This window comes from Eulemur rufifrons, chromosome 30 (genome assembly GCF_041146395.1).
Source record: "Eulemur rufifrons isolate Redbay chromosome 30, OSU_ERuf_1, whole genome shotgun sequence".
NCBI lineage: Eukaryota > Metazoa > Chordata > Mammalia > Primates > Lemuridae > Eulemur > Eulemur rufifrons.
In genome coordinates, this window is record NC_091012.1 from 61,362,133 (window position 1) to 61,371,589 (window position 9,457).

The window sequence follows — 9,457 nt, forward strand, 5'->3', positions numbered from 1 at the left end:
GGAAGCTTAGGTATTATGGTTTGGGTAAGTTGTTTTCTGTTGATCTGGCTTAATATAGAGACCGGGTACAGAGAACCTAGAAAAATGGACAGTTGACATGATCTTTATCTGCTCTCAAGTATCATCTGTATCAAGTGATCATTTTGGATCACAGACAATTCATTGTAGAATTCTCTGAGGGTTGTCTCAAGGTGAATTTGTGGTCTCTGCCAATTGCTTGTGGGCAAAGAATAGAAATATGCATCCTAGTCCTACACACCTCATAGGGATGCTGTGAGGACAGAAGAAGAGAAAATTGATGTCAAAGCATTGCGGAAAGTTACAATTTCTAGCCTAACGTCAGGGATAAGAGATAGTGCTATTGCCACCAGACTGCATCTTACCAGGGCTCAGGCCTTGAGGAGGGTTTTTGTGGTTAGCTATTGGGAAAAGCCAATTTGTCAGATCTGCTATGAAGTGTCATTGCATATCTACAGGGGCAAGGCACTTAACCTGAGAGAAAGATGATTTTGTGAAATTAATGAAATTTTTATGGAGTAAGGACCCTCCTTGACCAGTGTCAGAGTAGTGTCTTGAGCAAAGACATAGTCTAGCAACCAAAAGTAATTTCAAAATAATTCAAATTCTTGCACTAATAAAAAGTCATGAAGTGAATTCAGAATAATTCATTAAAATCCCCTTTGCTCTACTGTGTGTGTGTGTTTTTTTTTGTATCATATTCCACAGGTTTCCAGTGCATCTCTCTTCAATCCATCACCATCCCCCAAGTTTTCCTGACCTTCAGGTTAAACAATTCACTCTTCTCACTACTCCCATGTCTCTGAGCACTTTATTATGTGTATTGGCTTAGATTGTAGCCTATATCCTTCCCCTCTGTGCCTCATGTGTTCTTATTCTCTCTTCTTGTTTCTGCATCACAAAAGGACAAAGATCAATTTTGCCAAAGATAGGAGGGAGAGGTTGGAATGGTGAGAATCTGAGAAAACTGAAATCTTCTCCTTGATGCCCTGGGGGAGGGAGAAGGCTATGAACATATACACACTAACTTTCACCCCATCACACTATGACATGGAAGTTTCATCTATTCTTCATTATGGACAGATGGATTACCTGAATCACTCAATTCCACCCCCTTTTGTTATTAAATCAATTTCTCTTCTTTTTCACTCCAATTTATAGATTAGGTTTTTGCACAAGAATTGGAAATAAAAACCTTTGAAAACAAATAGTTAATTATAGCAAAACTTGGTGGTTAAGTGTGGTCAGAAAAGGTAGCAAGCCTGGTGGAAGGGCTGGGACTGCTGAGAGATGCCATCTGCAGCATGCAGAGAGGGAGCAAGGAGAGGCTGGCTAGACTTCCCAATGCTTCCCTAAGTCTGCCCTTTCTGGTGCAGCTTCAATAGTCGTGTGCTGCATAATGACATTTCAGTCAACAATGGACCACATATACAATGGTGGTCCTGTAGGATTAAAATACTGTATTTTTACTGTACCTTTTCCATGTTTGGATATGTTTAGATACTCAAATATAGTTAACCTTTGAACAATATGGGTTTGAGCTGCATGGGTCCATTTATACGCAGATTTTTTTCAATAAAAGTTACAATGAGTGTGCCTGCCTCTCCTGCCTTCCCTTCCACCTGTTCCACCTCTGGCAGCTGTGAGACAGAAAGACCAATCTCTCCATTCTCCTCCTCCTCCTCAGCCTGCTCAATGTGAAGATGACAAAAATGAAGACCTCTATGATGATCCACTTCCACTTAATGAATAGTAAATATATTTTCTCTTTCTTATGATTTTCTTAACAACATTTTCTTTTCTCTAGCTTTATTGTAAGAATAAAGTTTATAATACATATAATAATCAAAATATGTGTTAATTGACTTTTTATGTTATCAGTAAGGCTTCTGGTCAACAGTAGGCTATTAGTATTTAAATTTTGGTATAGTCAATGGTTATATGGGAATTTTCGACTGCAGGGAGGTTGGTACCCCCAACAATGCAGAGGCATTGTTCAAGGGTCAACTATACTTACCATTGTGTTAAAATTGTCTACTGTATTCAGTACAGTAACATGCTATACAGTTTGGTAGCCTAGGAACAATAGGCTATACCATATATAATAGGTTAGGTGTGTAGTAGGCTATACCTAGGGTTGTGTAAGTACAATCTATGATGTTTGCACAATGATGAACTCAGATAACAATGCATTTCTCAGAATGTAGTTCCATCATTAGGCAATGGATAATTGGATTTGGTTTATGGTGTGAAGTCCCCAAGCATTAGAAACACCTTTTCAAACAAAAATCCAACCCAAACTTCTAAAGCAAAATGTAAATAATTTTGATAACTGATCATAACATTCTTCTCGGTTGACAGAAATTCTGTTTAAGAGAGAAAATTGAATTGAAAGCACTTTAAAGATGTGGGGATAACATTTTCATAGTGTCATTTCTGGTCCTAAAATACTAACTTTAGAGTTAAAGAAATCCCAGCTTCTGAACATTGCAGAAAAGGTAAAAATATATATATATCATGCCTAAATTTTTAGGTCTCTTTAAGATTCCTCATAGATTAACAAAGTAAATCACTTTAGTGATCATTGTAACCTTGCTATTTCATGTAAGTAATGAGATGCTGAAACCAGATGGGCTATACACTCTGACTATAGATTTGGAGAACAGTAGTTGGCATAAACACAGCAATGAGAATAACTCAGTGATTCATAGTAGCGTTGGCATGATGTCTCAAGCATTTAGCAAAGGCTCTGGCATGTATTAATAAAAAAGCAGGACAAGCTTAGTGGCCGATGACAATGATATACATCCTTAGTCATCTACCCAAGTGTCCCACCCAAAGGCCTTCAAATATTTAGTTTTTGTACCTTGTTTCCTTTTATGGTCCCAATAAATAGATTCATAGAATTTCAAAGCTGAAAGTGACCTCAAAGATCATTTGGTTCAACGTTTTTATTTCACACACTGGGAAACTAATCCCAGAAAAGAAAGTACTCTCTCAAAGTTTGCACAGCTGGCTAGTGGCAGAACTGGGACTAGAACTTCTTTTCCCCCTGTTTCAGGTGTGTGGTTGCTATTAAATTCAAACACTGGCTGCCAGCAGAATATCCACTATTGAAAATGCACCAAGTGTCCTTAATAACTTCTGCAATTCAGTTCAATATATTCTGATCCCTTTCCATTATGAAGCTGATGAATCATTAGTGGTTAATTAGGTCTTCGTGTCTCACTATCATTTCTAGCCTGCTCCATGAGCTTGCATTTTCTCCCTTCCTCTTTGGCATTGATTGAAAAAGCCACACAAACTGTTTTTTGGATGAGCTTAGTTGGTTAGTTATATCACATCAGTAGAAAGGAAAGGCCTCAACTTTTGATTATTTAGTCTATGCTGTTAAGAATTTCATGACTTATACTTTTGGACTTAGTCTTTAGACCTTACAAGGAAGTAAGCATATTATTGACATTAGCATGTAAATAATTCAGCTTTCTCCTCCCACATGGGAGAGAGGCTTGAAATTGCCAATCTATGGATCAGTTTAGGATCACATATTGACCAACTAGTTTTCAAGTCCTCTGACTCAAATCTTTTTTTCTTTTTTTGAGACAGAGTCTCCCTAAATGACTCAAATCTTTTGACTGTGAAAAGTAACAACTGGAACAAATATCTACTAAGAACTGTCAAATTTGTTAGATAATATTTTTTTCAGTTTAACTTATTAAAATGATGCTTTTGTGATATTAAGTTAACTGAGTTTAAAAATCCATGTTGTATTTATATCAATGAGTGCTAATTCACTTAATTGTGATGCTCACTGTCCTCTATCTTGGAAAAGAGAGAATCGAATGTACTCGAAGTCAGTTGTAGGCAATGAAAACATTAACTTCAGTGGAACTTCAGTTCTGACCTGTTCTACCTGTTCCTCTTTCTGGCCAGTTACATAGAGATAAGCTTAGCTTTTGGAAGGATGATTTAATATGTTGAATGTTAACCAGTAAAATGGACTATTAACCAGAGGTCTAATATACCATCCATCTAACCAATTGCAATAGAACAATTTAGAATAGGCTGTCTTCTAGATTCTGTCCAAGGTGTTACTCATTGGAGTAACTCTTTGGTTAATCTGCATTCTGTGAGACCAGTTGGGTATTTATACAGCCTGGCAATCCTTGGCATATACTTGGAAGTTTCTCTAGACATTTTTTCATCATAATGTTAAAGAGGCAGTGCCAGATGGGCAAGAATTGGGTTTCTTTTCTGCTTCTCTTCCAATCCCATGTCAAGAGCCAAGGAATCAAGGCAAGGCTGACACATGGCAAAGATATCTGGCAAATACCCTGTTAATCAGATCCAGAGAAGAAGCCAAACCAGATAAATGGTCTCCAAGGTGGATTTTTGTTTGTGGTAGGAGTGCTGAAATGATCTGGATTGTCTGTCTATGAGAAATCAAGTAACTGTGGAATTTCCAAATCTTCATTTCCTTTTTAGCTCATCATCCTTGGAATAAACATCAACTGTGGCTATTAACTCCAGGCATCATTAATTTTCTGAAGAGTCAGTTAACAACATGTCAGTTTCAAATCAGGAAATTGCTAATCTATTTCCTTTAGCAGAAAATATCATCATCATCATTAAAGCTATCACTGTATACCTACTACACAGCAAAGGCTACATGTGCAATCTCTTCTAATCCTCACAACAGTCCAGGGAGGCAGGTACTATTGTGAACCTCAATTTACAAACCAAAAAACTGAGGCTCAAAGGAGTTAAGCAAATTCCTCAAGGCCACAAAGGTGAGAAGTGGTCAGCAGAATTGCAACGTGATTCATCTTGATTCCAAAGCTCATTCTCATTTTACTATAGTAACATGATGTAAAATCATCTGAAGAGACCAAAATAACATTTTCACTGCAGACTTTGCAAGGCACTGGACTATTTGGAATTCTGAATTCTGAGAATTTATTTCCCACTTGAGGAAACAGTTTCCTAGCTTTGAGGCTTTGTTCAACAGATACTTGATGAATGAGTTAGCTGCTGCAGATCACAGAAGTGTGGGGGGGCGGCAAGCATATTCAGCAACCAGAGTCAGAGCATGTGCTCTCTGGGTTTTGTCTGGCATGGTAGGTGGAAGTAAGTTCCCTCTAATTTTAAAATGAAATAAGCAAAAACAAACCATTAAATCACATTGCTGTTTACTGAAGTTTCAGCCTTTTAAAGAAGTTTTGTTTCAAAACATTTAACAGAGGGAAAACTATCTACTGAATCAATTTTTTAAAAAAAGTTTCACATCACTGATACCATCAATGCTTCAAGAAGGTCCACCTCTGCTTACAGAAAGGGCCTCTGGTGGATATTGAATGCTGACTGGAATTTGAATAGAACCAAACCAGGAACCAAACACTAGAACTAGCCACACTCTATTGCTTAACAGCCTTAACCCCAGACCAACTGAAGCCAAATAGTCTCACTGAACTGTGACCTGAACCAATGTTTGTTGTTACTGTTTTTTTTTCTTAACATACAGTGAAATGATTCAAACTGGAACCGATGTTGTGTATTTTCTAAAGTGATTGAACCCAAACTAACACAGAACTTCAAAATAATCTTAATATTGAGCCTGAACTGAATTGATATACATGTAGTCCAGTGAATTTCAGTTCTTGATTAATGGGGCCACTGAGATCCTAGAGTTAGAGCCCTTCTCTCTGTTTGGAGGGCCCCCCTCTTCCTTGATTGAACAATTCAGCCACACTATCTGAAGACTATGGGTCATATTACCCACAAACACATGCATGTGTTGAGAGAGCATCAGTAGCAGACTAAGGTGGAAGAGTGTTGTCTGTTTTCGAATATAATAGGATGTATGTGGATGTCACTATAAAATGTGCACTGCCTTCCTTTCTATTCCTCAAACACACCACGCATACCCCTCTCTCAGCCTTTGCCAATGCCATTTCCTCTGCCTGAAATACTTTGCCACCACTTAATTTGCTGACTCCTTTCTTTCAGGTCTCTGCTCAAATGTCACCTTAACAGAGAATGCTTTCTGTGATGACCTTATTAAAAACAGCACTCACCTCACTTCTTCTCTTTTTGTGTTTTCTTTTTTATGGCACCCAACACCATGACAAATTATACCTTTATGTTTAGTTGTTTATTGACTGTCTCCCCCTTCCACAAGAATGTAAGTTCTATGAGAACAAGGACTATTTTGTTCACTGTCCCATCCCCAGTTCTTAGAATAATGCTTGCCATGTGGTAAGTGTTCAATAAATATTTGGAAAAAAAGGAAAGCATGCCATAAGATAATTTGGCATAGTCCAAAGAAGATAGCTTTGGGAGTTAGGCGATCTTAGATTTACTGAAAGCTCTGTGATTAACTTGTTGTAGTCTGGGACAAATCATGCTACTTTTCTGGAGGTCGGTTTTCTCACTGATCTGATGGGACTATTTGTTTTTTCTTTACATGTATCATGTTGTGAAAGTCAAAAGAGATAATATATTTGGAAGTCCTTGGAAAAGAAGAAGGTACCAGATTTGTGTATGTTTCCTACAAGACCATTGAGGCCAGGTATTATGATAGAAACCATTTTCACTGGCTTAACCCCATGTAAACATCATGTTGTCTTCTCATATTCCTAAATTAAGATAAGTGCCTGGAGACCAAAAGCAAATAAGCTACTTGTCAATGGGCCTCGCCAATCTCACTCCTTGGAAGAGGGTGCCTAAAGCTCAAAAAGCTAGTCTAACTGAGGCCGGAATCTTAACCGATTCTCTTATCCAAAACTTGCACTGGTCCTGGGGATAAGCTGCACATTTGAGACATGGACTCAGACCAATTACCCATTGGATTCAGCTACCTCATGAACCAAGCTAAAGGCCCCTCAGTCCTTCAAGATTTGGCCAATTCTCGGTCTCTCAAATGGCCTAGGACCACTAGACCCATGGAAAGAAGCAGTTGACCTCTTTCCTAGCATCCTGTTCTGCCCTCCTCTGGCTTGCCACAGACATACACTGAACAAGTCATCAGAAGACACCAGATATCTTGGTGTCCTGGCAGGTGTCCACCTACACCAAGCCCAAATCCAATACAGCTAAACAACAAGCTGTTGATAAAGTCTCTGAATTAAATTTATGTGAAAGGTGCTATAGTCTGTCCATACAAAGACTCTTATTCACGTTGCATCCATCACCTGGGCATGCCTTTAGGGATTGCAGTCTGGCACGGTTACTTTGATGAAATATAAAAACAAATCTGCTTTCCCTCAAAGTTTCAAATGAATTGAATGCACAACCATTGGCTAACTCCCCAAATGAGACTGACTACTCCACACTGCAAGAAGGATTCTGAGATTTAAAGGCGGTAGAGTAGTGGTAGTTAGAAGGCGTGGCTGCCCTGTGAATAAAGAAGAAAGAAAGAGGAGCACCTGAAGAGTCCTCTGTCCCCTAAGGCCTATGAGTCTAAGATAACTTAAGAGTAGGTTTTGAGACAGGGAAAAGGGGTCAGGAAATAGAATTTTTCAGTCTCCCTGTTCACAACTCACCCCATTCCAGTTCTGCTTGGCCACCCACCACTTTGATCTTTTGTTTCTAGGGATAGAGGGTCAGGTGGTGATGGTGAAGCAAATTCATGAATCAGTGCCACTAGGAGTAAATTGCAACTCCTAGCCCCTGCCCAACCTGGAAGGGACCCTCACTGCTTTTCTTCAGGCTGACCACACCAACCCCTGCCTCTGGGATCTAAGTGTTCTTGGCACCTCTTCCTCTCAGGTCCCTTACGACGTTAGTTTACCATCTTGTCTACGGTTTAAACTGGCACCAAATCTATATTCACAGGTTAACTTATTTAAAATATTTTAAATCACAAAAGTCATGCATATTTATTGATAAATTTTCAACAATACATACACATATAAACTAAAATTTGAAAGATGCCCCTTGATCCCCTGATCTCCATCTCAGGAATTAATGCCGTACATGGTTTTGTATGTATAGTTCCAGACAATTTTCTATACACTGTATGCTCAGGCAATTCAGCCAGATCATTAAAAATTCCAGGAAAAGTCAATTTTGAATCTTGATAATGCTAGATGCTTCAGACCACAGGGCAATTAGGGAAGGTTAAAAAGCTTTGGGTGGCATGACTCTTTGAGGAGCCTACTAGGGGGTGGCAATACATGCATAGATAATGAGTTGGCTGCCCATCATTGGGGTGCTTGTTGAGACATATGTGAGACACTTCTACTGCAGCAAAGTGTACTGAGCAGCCTAGATCCAGGATGAACCTTCCTAGCTTCCCTGACAATCTCTGGGTTGTGGCTGAAACCAAACATCCATGCCAGGCTGAGAGATAAGATGTCTTGGTAAAGGTAAAAGGCCAAAGTCTTTGATGAAAATTGAACTTTTCTCAGCTATTTTTCTACCTTCTGCTTGCTTTACTCTGGCCTCTCTCCCAGAAATAAAAAACCTTAATCAAGTTTGTCAATTTAGTCAATCAAAAGCTCTTAGTAGAAGAGTCCCAGATGTAACCAAGGAAAATAACAAACACATATGATGGATTCATGGCTTAGGGGTTAACCAAGGCAGTTTGCTTCTGAAGGGATGAAGAGCTGTGAGTCAAAGATTTATGGAATGTATAAGATCTTTACATTTACTTTTCCATCCAGAGCACCCTCTAGCCTTGCACCATGAATTACCTTTCCCTACAATCTCCTCACAAAAGTCATGAGCTGTGACTTAAGTTGTCCTCCTTGGGTCACCAGTGAAGAAGCAGTGCAAGAGTGGAGGTCAGGCATTTGGCCTCTGATAAGGACAGTGGAAACCCCAGCAATGAGGGGAAGAACTGAAAGCCTAGCAGAAGCCAGCAGTTTCATTCCCTGACCTCTGCTTCTCAGAACCAGGGTCAATAGAGTCAGATTATTTGTAAGCTTGAGAATAATTTTGTATTTTACCAAGGACTGGAGGAAGTTATGAATCTCAGCCTTTCTATTCTACTTTAAAATTGCTGCACATTGGGAAGTGTTTCTTGGGGGAATGCCACACCTTCTTCTCCAAACTGGATAACCCCCAAGTAACACATTAGGATTTTATTTAGGGTTTGTAGAACTCAGGAAGTTATAATACTCACTAATTTACAAAATATGCTGCCTTGTCTCAGAAAGGACCTAGCCTAATCAGAAGGTCTAAAGATCACTGTAGTGGGCAGACTATAATGCATGGACCCACAGAATGTAAGGGGCCAAAATCATATAGTCAATCCCTTCTAATTTTACCCTAACCCAGAAAACATCAGGGCACATACCTCTGTTTCTATCTCATCAGACCATAGGCAGGTCATTCATCCTCTTCTGTGGCTGCCTCTGACTTATCAGAGATGAGTGACTTTGGGTCATGAGAATGGTCCTTTTGCCTTGCAGCTTCCACGTCCCAGTTTTCTAAGGCC